At 36.8% G+C, this 17160-nt stretch overlaps 1 protein-coding gene across 1 annotated transcript in view; it reads left to right on the plus strand.

Annotated features, from left to right (window-relative positions):
- The first annotated feature begins 9360 nt into the window (after positions 1-9360).
- LOC121314434 (BTB/POZ domain-containing protein KCTD1-like) overlaps positions 9361-17160 on the plus strand; it is a 47610-nt gene continuing 39810 nt past the window's right edge. Inside the window, exon 1 of the mRNA XM_041247705.1 lies at positions 9361-9567. The gene's annotated coding sequence lies outside the window, so the exon portion shown is untranslated. The remainder of the gene's footprint in view (positions 9568-17160) is intronic.

Below are 17160 nucleotides of genomic sequence, written 5' to 3' on the forward strand. Positions count from 1 at the left end.
TACATGGTAATGTTGCAAGCCATGGGAATTCATTTTAAAAAGTCAACATAGCTGTAATGTATCAAACCCTGTACATTGCACATGCAAAACAAATGCCAACTGCATTCTGAATGTGTTTTATAGTAAGCAAATGTGAGTGCCGGAAGCCACATTTCAAAGTGCAATACATTGTCTGTATTGATTAGAATTTTAAATAATAAATTAGGTCTTTTTTTGGGGGGGGGGGGGGGGGGGGGGGGGGGGGGGGGGATTATTACTTGCCACAATCTTACATGTTGCCAAACACCCCATGCCATCCAGTCCCGGTTCTCTTTCAAAATGATGTGAATGTTGAAGCCTTTTGGCGACTTTCACACAATTTGATTGTCTTGTAATGCTTAAATTTGTATATATCAAGAGCCTTTCATGTTCTTCCATATTAAATATGCATTATTTCATAACTGTGATGTAATCTGGCACAGTCATTGATATTTGTGTTTGCGATACTACTTCTGCTAACAATTTTAGGTTATTTGTTGGCCAAAATGTCTTCGTGGTGGGGGCTGTAGATTACATACAAACACAATTGCAGTCAGGTAACTCCCTTTCCTCTCTTTTACAGGAGCACCTTACAAAGTGTGAAGATTGCTACTCAAATTGCTCCCGTCTGTTTTCTATAACATGTAATATGCTATCTGTCATACTGACTCAGTAGTGTAGGTTCCATTACTATGCCTGGCACTAATAATGGAAAAAAATAAGAGATTATGTGGGCAGGTATTGCACTTTTAAGAGATGTGGTTCTGATAACTAGCAGATAGAAAGCACAGGCATGCTTATGCATATATATATATATATATATATATATATATATATATATATATATATATATATATATATATATATATATATATATATATACACATACACACACACACATACATACATACATACATACATACATACATACACACACACATACAAACTGTCCAGCTCAGCATGGTCCTATTCAAATGCACCCTGAGACTCAGAGTTATACTAAATCAGGTTATAACAATGCATGCTGAAAAACTGACAAAAAGAGACCATCTTCAGACACTACCTGTGCAAGGTAGAAACTAATGGCATAGTTCTGTCTAGAAGTATGAGCCTGGGGAAGTGAGCAGGCTAGATCATCTACATCAAAGTTACGCATACAGACCAGGATATGGCCTATACAGTATGTCCATTGCTGTTGTGTGTTACAAGTGTTGAGATAGTCCCCTTTATAGCAGGTGGGAAATAAATTGCCTGAAAGTGGTTTATAATAGCTTAAAAGATGAGTGTCCTACAGTTTCAGTTCAGAAATAAAAAAAATAATGAAAAAGTTGCTGCTTTGGAATGCACCTATTTTATATTTTATTGTTTGAGGTTTGGCAGATGCCTTTAGTTGGGCAATGTCTAAATACTGCCCTAATACTGCTGTAAGTATGAAATAAAAAAGGTCCTGGGGTTTAATATGGCTATTGTATCGTGGCTGGTACCCGACAGGCAATACACAAAAAACAGCCTTGCATACAAATCATTCCTGCATCAACTGGGGTCTCCAGGAACCTGTGCTCACTTTGTCACGATTATCCTCATAAAACACGGCGAGACACACTGTGTGTGACGTGTATACTGATCACACTAGGTTATACACTGTTAACTTCAGGCTGTCTCGCATGACAGCTTTAACAAAGTTCAGTCAAAACGTATTAAGGAAACTATTGCTAAAAAACAAATACAGCTAAACTGTGCTGTTTTATGGAAATAATGGCCACACATTAGAGGGTTGAGGAGTCAGCCAGTATTAATATGTCTTGGCCTGGTTTGCTTTTGAGCAAAGACCGCAACTGTATAGTTCAACTGTGGCTTCTTAAGATTGATGGCTGCTCAAGGTGCCACTGTCATTGAAAAAATGGTACATTTACAGTAAATACCCATTTTTATTGATATTCGTAAACACGCAGGGGTTGTACTGGCGACAACGTTATATCAAATATTTTTGTCTGGCTTCAACCGAAGTGACTTTTGAACAAGCCACTGCTGTTTGTAACAATTCTGAGGTAAAACTATACTTGTGAACCATTTTAGAGTAAGTCTCTTTTTTTGTACACATTTCTCGTCTCTCAAAATGTGCCCTTTTCTTTTTAGACTGGCTTCAAAAAAGACTAACTTGAAATGTATATTGCCAGTGATCACAAGGAACAGACTATTTGAAATGAAACTGAACTTTGTAGCTTTATTGGGTTATGAAAAGGAACAATTTGACAATTTTTTTTCTGGATATAAAAAAATATTGCAGGAGAATATACAAAAAAAAAAAAAAAAAAAAAAAAAAAACACATAAAAAAATAAATGTGAACTGTGGGGCTGAGAGAATCTGATGTCAATTCAGTGTCTAGCAGTAACAGTTTAACCCCCAGAACAGAAACAAGAGTAACAGTGCTCTGTCACTATACTATTGTAGGCAAAATATTATTCCAATACCACTTGGAGCTTGATTTTAAAAACTCAGTCTGCTTTCTCACTTTGATTTTGCTCAGTGGACATATTTTGTTGATCTAAATCTGGAAAAAATAAAATAAAGTTAACAACCGTTGAAAATCTGTCCCAGGGTGTCTGTTGAATCATCGAATTGGGCTGGTCGTACCAAGTCTTTTGCTAGTGCCGTACAATAATAATAAGATGCCTCATCATGATGGTAGTTGGACATTGAGCATCTATACAATACATGTAAAAAAAAAAAAAAAAATTAAAAATAGATGTGAAAATGGAGAATATAAATACATTACATTGTGAAGAAATAAAGTGCAAAAGACAATAAATATAGGTCTGGAACATAGGATATGGCACTGCAGTATACAAACCAAAAAAAGTACTGCACAACAAGGGGACAGAGTGTGCAGCAGCTTATATTTAGAACCCTGTTGCAATTACAACGTACTGTTGATTAAGAGAAAATAAATGCATCTCTATTGTGGTAATAGTATTGACATTATGATGTTTGTCTATGATTGGTCCCTATACATTATATATCAGATACTGCATGGTTCAGTGCGGGATAGCTTATCTTACAAGAACTGGGGCTTATGCACAGCATCGACTTAAAGAGGATCAACTGAAAAAAAAAAAAAAAGAGTACCTCTTTACCTCACTCACTCTGGCTGTAGTCAAACATAAGGAGACAGGGAGAGGAGCAAGGTCAACTCTGGCAAATAAAATCACAGACAGCATCGCGATAAGAAATCAAACATAGAAAATGGATGATCCTAATAAACTGGCTCTGTGATTTACATTAGAGTAATCCATCACTGATTTAATCAATACACATTTTGGGAAAATTCTAATTTTTTGATGCCGCTGTATAAGTATTTTCATCTGAAGAACTCCTTTTGTTTTACAAACAGCTTTACACCTCACACTACAGTTCTAATAGTTCATACACAATGTATTCCAACTAATTAATATTATATATATATATATATATATATATATATATATATTATATATATAATATATATATAATATATATATAGAATATTATATATAGAGATAGTTTATTAAAAATAGAATTAAGACTTTATTAAAATAAGATGGTCTCTTTAAAATAGTGTGACACCTTTAACTTGAAGATTCCCAGTGATCAAAGCAGTGCTGAATATTTCAAATTAAATCAACTTGAAGTTGGGTTATGTAATTGAGATGCTACATAATTTAGGTCACTTCCTTTGAGTATGAACTTCAAAACAGGCTCATTTTACTTCAGGAACTAAATTTACCCGAAGTGTGTTGCTGGGGACTAATGTATTGCACTGACATGTTACCCCTGTCCCTTTAGACCATGGATGAAAATAAGACCTACTGCATAACAGTTTCACCCATTCCAGGTTTTACTACAAGCTTGATTAACCACTGTGTATACAGTGTAGTATCAAGCTCAGGTGTGTCTTACTAAACGCACAGTAAAACCAGGAATGGATCAACTGCTATGCAATGCAAGTCCTATTTTCATACAGATGTGATCATATATAAAAGCCTATGCCTGAGCCTAAAAATACATTATGGGGAATGACTCTTGTGTCCCAGTAAACTCCAGAACAGGAGTAGATTATTATTATTATTTTTTTTTTTAATATTTATAACTGATCAAGGGTGGGGGGGGGGGGTTGGGGGGGGAAGGGGGGGGGGGGGGGGGGGGGGGGGGGGGGGGGGGAGACCTACTCTTGGTAATATACATTTTTTATACAGGTTTATTACAGCAGAGAAACCTACTGTATGCTGCTTTTATTTAATTTAACTAATCTTTGGTGTTACTAATCTGTAACACCAGTCAAAAAGTGGGTAACTTTTTATTATTTCGTTTCTCAAGCAACTTACTCTAAATTATGAGAAGTCCTGTGGTTCCCAATATTGGCAACAGTATTGATTTGTCAGTATTTAAATTGTTCTGAAGATATACATGATCATCTCTGGAGGTGGAAATCTGCAGCAAACGAATGGCTCTTAGAATCATCACTTTTGAGGAAGCATCTACCAACCGAGTATCTATTGTAACAGAAATTTGACAGGAAACCTATGTTCTGTTTTTCTTTTTTTATAACAAATGCATAATTTTTTTGCACAATGCTACAGTGCTAACCATAAACAGTTTGTGTATATAGAAATACTGTGGTAAAGTGAACCTGTATAGGGATTTCTGTATTATGTTTTTGTATTATTTGTTATTGCTTATGCATTTATTTTATGGTTTCTTGAATAAAAAAATAAAAAAAACATAAAACCATCATGCAATGAATAATGCCATACTCTGCAGCCACCATGAGACTGCCATCTCCTTCAGTAATCTGATTGACATTCTGCATTAAAGAACCAGTAAAATACAGGTTTGTTGATGTGTAGTAGACATTATGAGGGCACTAATATTTACTGTAGGAATTTCACTTGAGGTATTCTGGGCTGTGACAGTCATAGAAAACTTACCAATGTGTAAGAATGTCATCAGAAATGTTCTAGGAATACCAGTTTTTAGCTAACAGAGGTAACAAGTCTTTATTTTAAACTTGTGTTAGTTGTATATCTAATATTAAATAATATGTTATCACATTCTTAAACTAGTACTTTTCAATCAAACTGTATTGTCTATTTAACACATTTCAAGGGCTTTTGCTATCCAACACAGAACCCTGCTTTATAACCTAACCAAATGACCTTGTTTTACTTTCTTCCTGTATTAAGTATCGTTAAAATCCAGTATTTACACACGCCGATTCACTTAGATATGCATGTAGCTAAACATCCTTGCTTCCCTGTAACTGTAAACTCTAATTTGTGCTTATAGTAAAGTAAATGACATTCAAATTGCAAGTCCTTTTCAAAGCCGGTGGCAGTGTGGAAGCCCTGCCTGTGTGTGTTTGCGTGGGGAATACTGGGTTGGCAGAGAGGGGGTTAAATTTCTCCCTGTCAAAATACGTAGGAATGTGGCTGGAGTTGACATTTGAATAAATTATTAAATACCACAGGTGTATAAAAGAGGTGTTTACGGGTGTTAACAGGTAGTTATTATAATTAAAAGTTGGTGATTAAGGTCCGTGGTTTGTGTTCTGTGCTGTGCTGTCCTGTCCTGTCCTGTCTTGTGTTTGTATTCGCAAGTTTTTGTAGACCCTTTTGCTTTGACCCTTGTGCTTTTAGAGCCCAGGCACTATACCAGGTGCTGCCCCTTTCAGGGTTGAAAGGAGGAGAGGAAGGGTGAAAGCATGGAGGAGCAGCAGTGTGGGTTGGAGGCAGAAGGGGCTCTTGTGTGTGAGGATGTTAGAGGCTTAGAGACATAGAAGCACATCTATGGGAAATGCCCAAGGGCAGACCCCCTCTTTAAGGATGCCTACTTTTGTAAAGAGGTGGTTATGTGAGGAATTACTCCACCTCAAGGCTCTCCAAACACCAAAGGCAGATTCCCCCTCCTTCCCAGTGTGTTGGGAGGGAGACCGACCCTACCTCATCATGCTCGAGGTCTCAGGTTGCTGCCTCGACTGCAGGGAGTCAGGGCACTTCGTGGTCAACTGCCCCATCCAAAGAGAAGGAGGAACAGTTGAGGTGGACGTTCCTGAAAGAGAGCAGGTAAGCCTTCTCCAGTGCCTAAGAAGGGGGAGCCGTCTTCACCGCCCAAGAAAGGGGAGTCGTCTCCATCTGCACATCCGGAGTGCCCTGCGCTGATGGTGCCAATGGCGGCCATGTGTGCTGCGCCACTGCCAGAGTGCCTCTCACTGATGTCAGCATTGCCGCTGCCAGCGCCACCACTGCCGGAGGGCCCAGCATCGTCGCTGCTGCCACCGATGGTGCCCTTCACCACTCTCAGCATTTCTGTTGCCACTACCAGTGTGGTCACTGCTGGAGTGCCCCTCATCACTGTCAGCATTTCCGCTAACAGCATTTTCACTGCCAGAATGTTCCCCACCACTGCCAGCTTGCCACTGCCAGCGTTGCCTTTACTCTGGTGCCCAGCATCACCACAGCCGGAGCCAGGGATGCTGCGGCCAGAACCGGGTGAAAGATAGCTGCTGGGTAAAGAGAGGGGAAGGAGGTGAGGAGACCACTTCCACCACAGCCCATAGCACCAAACTGTCCACAAGAATCAACTGAGGGCGGGTCAATGTTTCAAGTGGGGAGGTATGTGGCGGTGTGGAAGCCCTGCCAGCATGTGTTTGTGTGGGGAATATTGGGTTACCAAGAAGGGGGGCTACATTTCAAAAACACATGGGGATGTGAATAAATTGACAATTGAATAAGTTATTAAAATTAGGCTCCAGCCACTTCTGTATAAAATAGGTGTTCACGGATGTTGATGACAGTTCATTGAAATAATGTTGGTGGCAGAGGTGGAGGTCCGTGGTTTGTGTTCCATGCTGTGCTGTCCCGTCTTGTGTTTGTATTTGTGAGTTTTTGTAGACCCTGTTGGTGTTATTTTTTAATAAAGAGCACATTGGCGCATTTAACTTGCAGTCTCTCTCCCTGCAAATACCATCTGGGCTGCAACACTACCACTCCACACACCTCTATGGTGTTTTCCTGGGAAAATCCACTATGTAGATTTATACAGCGTATAACACAAACTGCACATTCCATCATAATTTAAAAGAAAAAAAAAAATAATGGCACTAGTGTTTAATCATGTGCATAGAGTGCTCTCCCTTTATAACGCTAGTCAGGAGCCATAGTTCCAAGGCCGTGCTATCTGTGTTGCGTCTTGACAATGCAAGTGGAATAGCAACATGGGACAATTGGGAGCCATGACGACCATACACCTATAACCTGTTCCTCAGTATAAACAACCACCTTATAAAGACTGAACACTGCACTTTACACAACAGATGGGTGGTGCTGTGAGTGACAACGTAAACCTTTTCTTCTATTGTATCCAACTGTTTTCTCATGTTTTGGGCACACCTTTCTGTTATCCAGAAAGACATATGATCACATTCATTCCTAGAGTATAATGCCATCAGTTTAAACAATGCAGGTTTAAATAATACTGACCTAAAACTCCTGAACAGACAGAAACCCCAATTTCTGTGTATTTTTGTTATATTTATTAAAGATAACAAGGAGTTCAATAAATCACTCTGGGGGGAAATACCAGCAAAACAATTTTAGAGTTAAACAGTGGCCGTATTTTGATATTTGTTATGAACAATAAAATACCAGTTGTCTTACATTAATAAAATGGATATCACAAACACATGCTGAAAATGCTCTGTATGTGTTTCTGGCATAATAGGAAAAAAGGTACAGTATTAACCTTTTTTGTCTGAATTTAATACAGCTGTCTCAATTATCTTTTGTTTCTGATCATGAAACCTTTATAAACATTAATCACTGCCAGGGTCGAAGTATACGTGAACAAGTGAATCTCAGGCACCATGTTGGGAGTCCATTGTCCCCGTCTAGCTTCAAACAACAGGGGACGCCAGAGAGCATTTTACGTTTAGTTTTAATAGTGGACATCAGGATACGGCGTTGCTCCCAAACAGAATTATTATTAATAATTAAGAATGTCGTACTGTAACTGTACACTGCATTAACTTGCAAATCGAGTTCATTTTTTTATTTGTCGGTTTCTGTAGCTTGTTTAAATTACTGTTTTGATAAGGAAAATAATGAAATGTAATTAATACGTGTTACTATTTCTACCTTTGTCATAGTTTCAGATACAGTGCCAGCGATAAGTATTACAATTATGACAAGTGTACGGGGGTTAGAATATCTCAAATTCCAAGAGATGCGTCGTGATTGTATTGCTTAGCATTCATTACTAACTTGAATGAAATGTAACCAAAACTCACGTGCTTTGCAATCTTGAAAAATACTGAAGTTGTGATTAAGTTTTCACTTATATTGTGACAATGTCTCCAAGGGATTAGGCTCTATATCAATGGGAATTGTGATTTCATTGAAATTAATTATGGCAAGCTAACTTAAATAACTGAGAATTTCCAGATCTGACTACTACCATTATAGGCACCGTATAACACCATATGCTTTGTGAGAAAACATCGTGTTATTTTATGCAATACGATTATTATAGCTGTTTATCCTAAATTACACATACTGTGTAACCTTAAATATTTATGTATTCATGAACGGGTAGTTATGTATTTATTTATTTACTCATGCTGTGTTACATATTACAGTTAAATAAACTGCACATGGCGCTATACGTTCCAATATAATTTTATCCACTATTTTAAACAAAGCTTAGGAACTCTTTCAATCTTTTATAATTATGCATGGCTGAACATTTGAAATGAGTTAGTGCATTTCCCCGAGGCGCTGATTCAGACATGATTGGGGCAAAGCAGACTCCATGTGCTTATTTATATACGTCATTTTGGAAGTTACATAGCCAAGGGAAGAAAAAAAAATGGTTTTGCTTCCTGTCCAAATTATCCCCCATCCATTGATTAAAAGCGAGATGGTACTAATCAACAAGTTGCAATGTCATCTCGCACTTGAGAAAAAGGCATGAAAAGATGCATACGCACACAAAATCAAAAGACACAACCAACAATCTATATAATTATCATCATCTGCTGCTTTTCCTTTCTGGCAAAGAAACACTCCATCCATTTGCAGAAATCGCCTGCGGAAACGTTACATCAAAACTAATCACAACGATTAAAATCAGCTTTTCTGTGCAAGAGAGGGGCAATAGGCAAGTTGGAGGCTGGAGTGAGACTGCTATATGTAGATATTGCAAGATCTTTTTAAAAAATGAACTAAATTACATCAATTTTGTGGAAGGCCAACGTGCTGCCTCTGTGATCAGTTAATTTAATTGAAGTTTTATTTTGCAGATTGGTTTAGACTGGGGTAGAGGCATGAGCTAATTGTATCCTGATCTTTGCCTTAAGGGGTTTCGAAGCCCTGAAGCAAGTGTTCTCTGTATTTTGTTCTGTCTACCTTGGCCAAGCTATTGCATTTCTCTCTGGTGTAGCGAGGGAAGCAGACCGCTAAAAGAAATCTAAGGAAAAGGGAGGTGAAAAGGACACTGGATGTTCATCAATGTTTCAGGTAAGAACTGATACATTTGGTTTGCTATTATTTGCTGAAGCTGTGGTATGGCTGGGACTTTTAGGGCGCAGCTGCTTTTACGCATGTGCCACGAGAGAAGCGCCACAGTTCTAACAAACAATTTTAACAAATTAGGAATTAACCAATCTTTACGTTTCCACAAAGTGCACCCTTTGGGATTGTTGTATTGCAAAGATGCATTTTGGATACCGGTAAAGTACAGGTCGTGCTGGGCGGGATATACGCTGAAAGAGAGTAGAAGATGTAATTTGCTAAATGTGTCCTGTTGATTAATTGTTTAAAATAGTTCCGAGTGGCTAATTCGCATTAGTTGATTGCAAATATTGGTATCATTGATTAATTGTCTTGATATAAGTTTAAACGACGAGCAATTGTCACTGCTAAAATAGGCTACACAATATGCATTGTTACATGTTTTAAAACGGTAGCCGCTATTTCAGTGTAAGTACAGTTTTTTTTTTTCTTTTAAGTCTTGTTGCTTTCAGCCAAATTAACCAAAAATGATGGTGAACACCTGACTGAACTTGTGTTAAAGTACTGTAAACATACAGTAGAAGTGTTAATATTCAGCGTAGGTTTCATTGCAAACCGAAGTGCCCCGTCTCCAATGAGAATTTAACAAATGTTTGTGAAAAATGTTGCTGTTGACTATGTCGCCTAGGTTAGGATGGGTTTCCAGATGCAGAACGAGTTGCCTAAGTTCTTGGAGTTCCTTTAAGAAATCGCCCTACTTTTGTTTTCAATCAGTTGAGCTGGCAGCTAACGACAAGTTAGTTCAGAAGCTACCCTCGGGGAACAAAACATTTATTTTAGTAAATGGACAAAACAAAAAAAAGTTTTATTGTAAAAGGCAATACTTTGAAAATGTGTACTTTTAAATAGAAATAAGAATCGATTTTAATATCTGGTAGAAATCTGAAAGTATAATAATGCTGTTAAATGAACACACGAACAAAACATACTGTATACTTTTGAAATGTATTATTGTTAAGAATCAAATAAATACAAAAAAGCATTGTTAATATTTTTTTAAAAATGCACTTCCATCATAGCGTAAGTATAGTATAGTGTAACGTTTCATATTATAGTAATACATGTAACTAATGTTATATAATAATACAATTCTGGCTTCAAAATGACTGCAGCTGATCTTTATGGTCATGCCTCTAGGAAAGTATCACAAATGTACACCAGAGGTCACTCTTGTGACTTGAGGAGACTGCGTTTGTCATGTTGCTATATCTGGAGCAGGGTTTCCCATTCCTGATCCTGGGGACCCATTGTGTCTGCTGGTTTAAGTTCCGACCGAGTTCTCAATTACTTAACTAGACCCTTAATTAAACTGATAATGTGCTTAATTAGACCTTTTTAAAATTGTTTTCAGCTCCAAATCAGTTGCAGAGTTCAAGTTACTTCTAAAATATTATAGCTAACTTGAAACCTGCAACTGTTTAAGGGCTGAAAATAAGTTTAAAAAAAAAAAATCTAATTTGCTAATAAAGCAAATTATCAGTTCAAAAGGGTTTAAGTAATTGAGAGCTCAGTTGTAATGAAAACCAGCAGACACAGGGGGTCACCAGGACCAAGATTGGGAATTCCTGATCTAGAGTACTTGCAATACATTTTGTTTATAGAGACAAGTAATATTAAAAGCAAGTACATTTCGCATGTATGAGGACCACCATCAATTTAAACTGAGACTGCCTCCCACATTTCGCACTTAATATCTTGTATTCATCTTGAAAGTTACTGTATTTGTCTTGGGAGAATGAAGCCAGAGGTAACACTTAAGCCTGAATAAGTGTGTTTTTTTTTTTTCCTTTTTAATTCTTTCACATTGTTGGAACATTAAGGGACCTGTAGGGTTGTTGGACCAAGTTTTCAAAGGGAATGAGATTTGAAGTAAACCCCCTGGCAGGCAACCTGCAAGCAAATGTCAACTGTCCATTCCCAGAATAAAACCTCATAGTTTTTTAGGAGGCGAGAGAAAGCAATAAATATTGCTGGGACGAACACATGATTTTCTTGTTCGGATATTCGCTTATAATTTAAATATTTGTTTGGATAGTCGTTGGTTTTCAAAAAAGTAAAACCAGCCGCTATGTTGCTCAGAACGCAGGCAGGGGTATGTGTGTGTGCCTTTATTTCACAGCAAGACATTACAAAATGTACCAAGTAGAAAAATATCCCACAAGTAACGAATGCAGTGTGTAGGCCTTGCTTTACCCCAGTGAATTAACTACAAAACAAAGGATGCCAAATAGTAGTTCAAATGAAATGTTATTTTGTTTATTCCCAAAGCAAATGGAACATAATGTTGATGTTTTTATTTATTTCACTTTTTTCATTCCTTGCGATTTCTTCGTAGTAAACCATGGCCATAGACACATTTACATAAAATAATACAAGGTTTACTTGTGTCTTTCTGTAGCTGAACCAGCAAATAAACTGAAATTTAACTTTAAACACTTCAACTAAAACAACCGTGGAAATGGTGTCGTAAAAGAAGGGAAAAAAATCCCAGTTTTGGTTCTCGTTTATTACATTCCACAACAGAAAGCAGCAATATATATATATATATATATATATATATATATATATATATATATATATATATATATATATATATATATATATATATTACACACACACACAATATATATAAAAATCCCTACACGACATTTTGTAGCAAGTTCGGCACTGTTTAAGCGAGGCTTTTCAGAATGACGTGCTTGCCTTTTTTCTGTCCCATCAGATTCTGACTTGCTCTAAAGCAACACAACGCATTTTTGACCCAGATGGCATATCACATATCACATGCTGTTTTTCACTTGCCATTTTTGTAATTTCCCCACAACTTCTGGTGAGGTGGTAAATAAATGCAAGGTGTTTTTGTCATTTCTAGCGAAAATGAACGTCAGGTTTTTATATCCGAATACATGTCAAATATTTGTCCCAGCACTAGTTGTAATGGGAGTTGAGAAGAAAGAACTGTTCTCCAAAATAAATGACCTAAAGTAAAGGAGTGTACTACTTTGGTTGTTTTTTTTTTCTTCATGAATATGGTCTGTATGCAATTATTTAATCTGGCTTCTAGCCTGTGGTTAGTATTTAAATCCACATTTGCTTCTGTTTAACAAGTTAGGCATTCTCTATAGTAGTTTTTCTTTGATATTTTTAGCATGTATGATGCATGCAAGTGATTTGCTAATATTTATTTGTGAAAATAGCTTTAATGCTGTATAAGGTTGCCCAACCCTGGGCCTGGAGGGCCGGTGTCCCTCCTGGTTTTTGTTCCAACTGTACACTAAATTGCTTAGTTGGATGAATTAAAATTCTAGCAAGTGCTTGATTGGTCCAAGTAAGTAATTTTAGGGGACAGTAGGAACAAAAGCCAGGATAGTGTCCCCCTTGACCAGGATTGGGCACCTCTGGTCTAATTGATGTCAGGGTGTAATTTATTTACTTTTTTTTTTCCCCCAACCAAATGGAGAAATAGTTTTCTGCTCTGTCCCCGTAGATTTACAGTATTTGTATGAAATACAAACAAGATTATAAAAGCCCTTTGTCTGAGACTTTGGCCCAACAATTATTTTCTAATTTTCAAAAGTAGTAGGAATGCTTTTTGTAGTCCTAAACTAACCTTCTTAGTTTGTAACAATGCACTTTGTATACTGGAGTAACAAGCAAACTTAGGAAAAACGGCTGGCCAAAAATCTTGTTTTAAAAAAATAAAAATAAAATAAAACTATACCTTTATGACTTGTTTCTTTGGACCACCTAGATTATGGAAGTTGTGGATGAGCAAAAATGCTAAATTGACATTACTTATTGCTTTTGGTATTTTTTTTTTTTTAGATTTTTGAGATTGTTGCTAAATTTAGTTTGTGGCTCAGCTGACTTACTAGAGGAATTCTTTTGTTAAAAATAAACCTGCATTAATAAAGTATACAATGTAAATGGTCCTTTGGCTGATAACCATTACTTTAAGAACAAGTTGCTTTAAATTGCATTTTCATAGTTTGTTTACTGGCCTCTCACCTTTTCTGGGTATTATTCTGAGCCTTTAATGACCATTTTAGTACATGCAACTCCTTGAGTTTTGGAAGCAGCAGGGTATTTATTTATTTTAGACTCCATTATCCAAGGTGACTTGCAGAGACGGGTGTATGAACTATGCATCAGCTGTAGAGTCGCTTACAACAACGTCTCGCCCAAAAGACGGAGTACAAGGAGGTTAAGCGGCTTGCTTACACAGTGAGTCGGTGAGTGAGCTGGGATTTGAACCCGGGAACCTTCTTGGTTCCAAGCCCCTTTCTTTAACCACCAGACCACACAGCCTCCTATTACAGTGTACACTAAGATATGCTGTGACATATACCAGCGACTCTATCCCTCTCTTATTAAAATCATATTCATTGACCTGGTGGACTGAATCTTGGATATATTTGCATCTCACAATTGATTTGGGAACATGAAAAAAATATTGGAATTCTTCTACACTTTGCATTCCTTTTGACTACTGCTAGAACTTGAACCAATTAATGTTTTCAAAGGAATGGGTTTATATTGATGGACGGATTGAGCTTATTTAGAGGACACCTTGTTAAGCCTGATTTCTGTACAGTTTCTTTTACAGACAATTCACTTTAAAAGAGCAAGCAATACTTTCATCTGCTCTTGTAAGGAAGAGTTTAAAATATGTAATCTTTTATATATTTGCATTTAAAGGAGTGCGAACCAATGCTTTCAATCCATGGTCTTGCCTGTAATTAGAATTATTATCATTGTTACTCGTTCTGCTTTATTGTGTTGAATATTTTGGTTATTTTTGATGTTTAGGATTCGGAGCAAATGTTTCAAATACGCTATACTGATGAACTCAGGTACCTTTGCTGTAGGTCACGTGGGCTGATAGCATCTTGAGAGCATTGGAGGGAGTATAAACCAAAGCGCATGGAGTGATTAGGTAGCAGGAAGCAGAAGCTATTATTTACGGTGGATAAGAAGTGCAAAGAGGTAGCAAATCTACAGAGAGAGAGAGGCAGCTGCAATGGGACTGAAGCAGGGTGGTAACTTAAGGAAAAGGTGTGTACATAAACAACTTCTGGAAGTTAACATTTAATGCCAGCATTTTTTTTTTTTTTTTTTTTTTTTTTTTTTGGGGGGGGTGGGGGGGGGGTGTTAAAGCATGGTTCTGGTGAATGTTGCCATATTTGAGTCACAAACCTGTTACAAACTTTTTTTTTTTTTTAAATGTCACCCCCCCTTTCTCTGATGTTACCACTTCATTTCAGTCCTCTGGTTGCAGCTATGTCTCTGTGTAGACGTGCTATATCTTTGCACTTTTAGTCCACAGTACTGTAGATCGACAGAAGAGGGGTTGCAATATTTGGTTGCAGTGAAAGGAATATTGATAGTTATATGTTTTTGTTTAGGCTAATAAAAAATCAACTGTCAAACAGTGAAGCACAACCCTTAAATAAAATAAAAATATATATGTAATCTGTTGCCTTTACGTAAGACAGCATAATCATAACATCTGCAGTGTGGCAGGCACAACCTACTTCCATTAAATGTATTCCCTTGATGTGCAAACATCAAACCTGACATTCTGGCAGTGACCTACAGCAATGACAAAGTTTGGCATCACCCTGTATAATTAACTAATTTTGCTTTATAAATTTGAATGAAGCCTGCAGAATAATGTTACTAACATTGAATTACATACCACTTTGTAATTTTCTGTATACTTTATGAAAAGCCGACAAAAGAAAAGATGTGACATTTCAAAATCTAACGTAAGACTGTACTATCAATCAGTCTATTTTATATAGCGCCTTTCATAGTGGACCACCATCACAAAGCACTTTACAAGATACAGTAAAAAACAATGCATAATTTGCATAAGTACAGTAAAAAAAAAAAAAATACTATTATGGCTTCTGATTGGTATGATTTTGTAGTTTATTTGATTACATTGTGTTTAATAAAAGGTCTAAATTATGTTCATATATTTATTTATTTTGTAAATTACCGATATGTCTCAATCCTAAAATTATAGGTGATGTAAAACTTTTGGCCATAGCTGTAGCTAACTGGAATCAAGTAATTACCATGTGCCAGACGGAGCTCTTTTTGAATAATTTCAACCTTTTTTTTCCCCATATGGTGCAGTGTTTATGACTGACTCTTTTTTTTTTATATGTGAATCGTAAGAACCGAGAATTGCTAAACACAATGATTGGATCAAATCATACAACGGGTACCTTCTACCTAATATGATGAACATTGCAAAGATTTTACCATGTAACCAATCTGTAGTGAAAGTTGTGCATCTTTTAAAGCTTAAGTTAAAGCATCTCTCATTTCTTGCTATAGTCTGCTAGCACACACTTCATTTCTTCCTAGAACTTGACACTAGCAGGTATAGAAGGGGCAGATGAAGAAACGTAGTACAGTACCATGTTGAAGCAGTTAATGTTGCAAGTGTTAATGGTTTAATCAGGAAGAGGCATTAAGAAGAAAAGAGCTGTGCTAATGAGAGGGTTAATCCACTTGTTGAAAGGACAATTGGCACTCAGCTAATGGCACTTGTAACTTGGATTTCAGTTGGCTGCATATTTAACACAATCATACTTGGATCACATTATGTTTGTTGTAATTTCTGTTAACCATATCAGTTGCTTTGTACAGGCACACACTGTCACTTAAACACTAACTCGGTTACACACAGGAATTTGTATTGAAAGAATAATGTCATTTTTTTTCTATTGGGGTGCATTTGCACATGATTGCATACATATGGCAGAGGTTTAAGATACAGTTCATTCTTGTTTAGTTTCACTTTTCTGGGGCCTGGTTGTAGGTTGTGATGTTCGGTATGTTGAGGGATGCTTCTCCAACCATTCTGGAGGTTATTCTCTGCTTAACGAAAAATATCTTTATTACAAGAGACGTGTATTGAGGTCTGTTCTGAAGTAAATTACACCCGCTTGACAAATCTTGCATAACCATTTGCATTCTTCTACTTAAAGTAAAGACAAGAAATTTTACTTTTTTGTTTTGCGTATAGTCAGGTCTAAGTATTACTCCAGTTCTTCTGGTGGAGGGATGGGGCCTAATGAATAGACACAGGCAGGTCAATATTCCATGTATACTGTATAGGTGATTTCCACAAAATACCTAATTAGTGAGGCTACATCATATATAGACCTTTTGTTACAATGCTAATTCTTGAAACTTCAAATTACATTTTCTTTTTTTTTTTTCTTTATTCAACCTTGATTGAGTGCTAAGTAGGATCTCTGAAACACTAAGTGTTTCTAGTGTTTTGTTAGTACTACAAATGCATGTGCATATTATATACAATTAAATGGTGGCTGATGCCAGTATTTTATTTATTGCATGTCATCTGTGTCAGTAGCCTACAACCTTTACAGCCTTTGATTTGTTTGTATGCTGAAGATATTTGTGCTTTCATTTGTGATTTAATGTAATGTAAGTATCTGCAATACTGTACATTTACAAACTGCTGGTTCCTAGGTGTCATGCTGTGACCCACCCATTATA

This window comes from Polyodon spathula, chromosome 4, assembly GCF_017654505.1.
Source record: "Polyodon spathula isolate WHYD16114869_AA chromosome 4, ASM1765450v1, whole genome shotgun sequence".
Classification (NCBI taxonomy): domain Eukaryota; kingdom Metazoa; phylum Chordata; class Actinopteri; order Acipenseriformes; family Polyodontidae; genus Polyodon; species Polyodon spathula.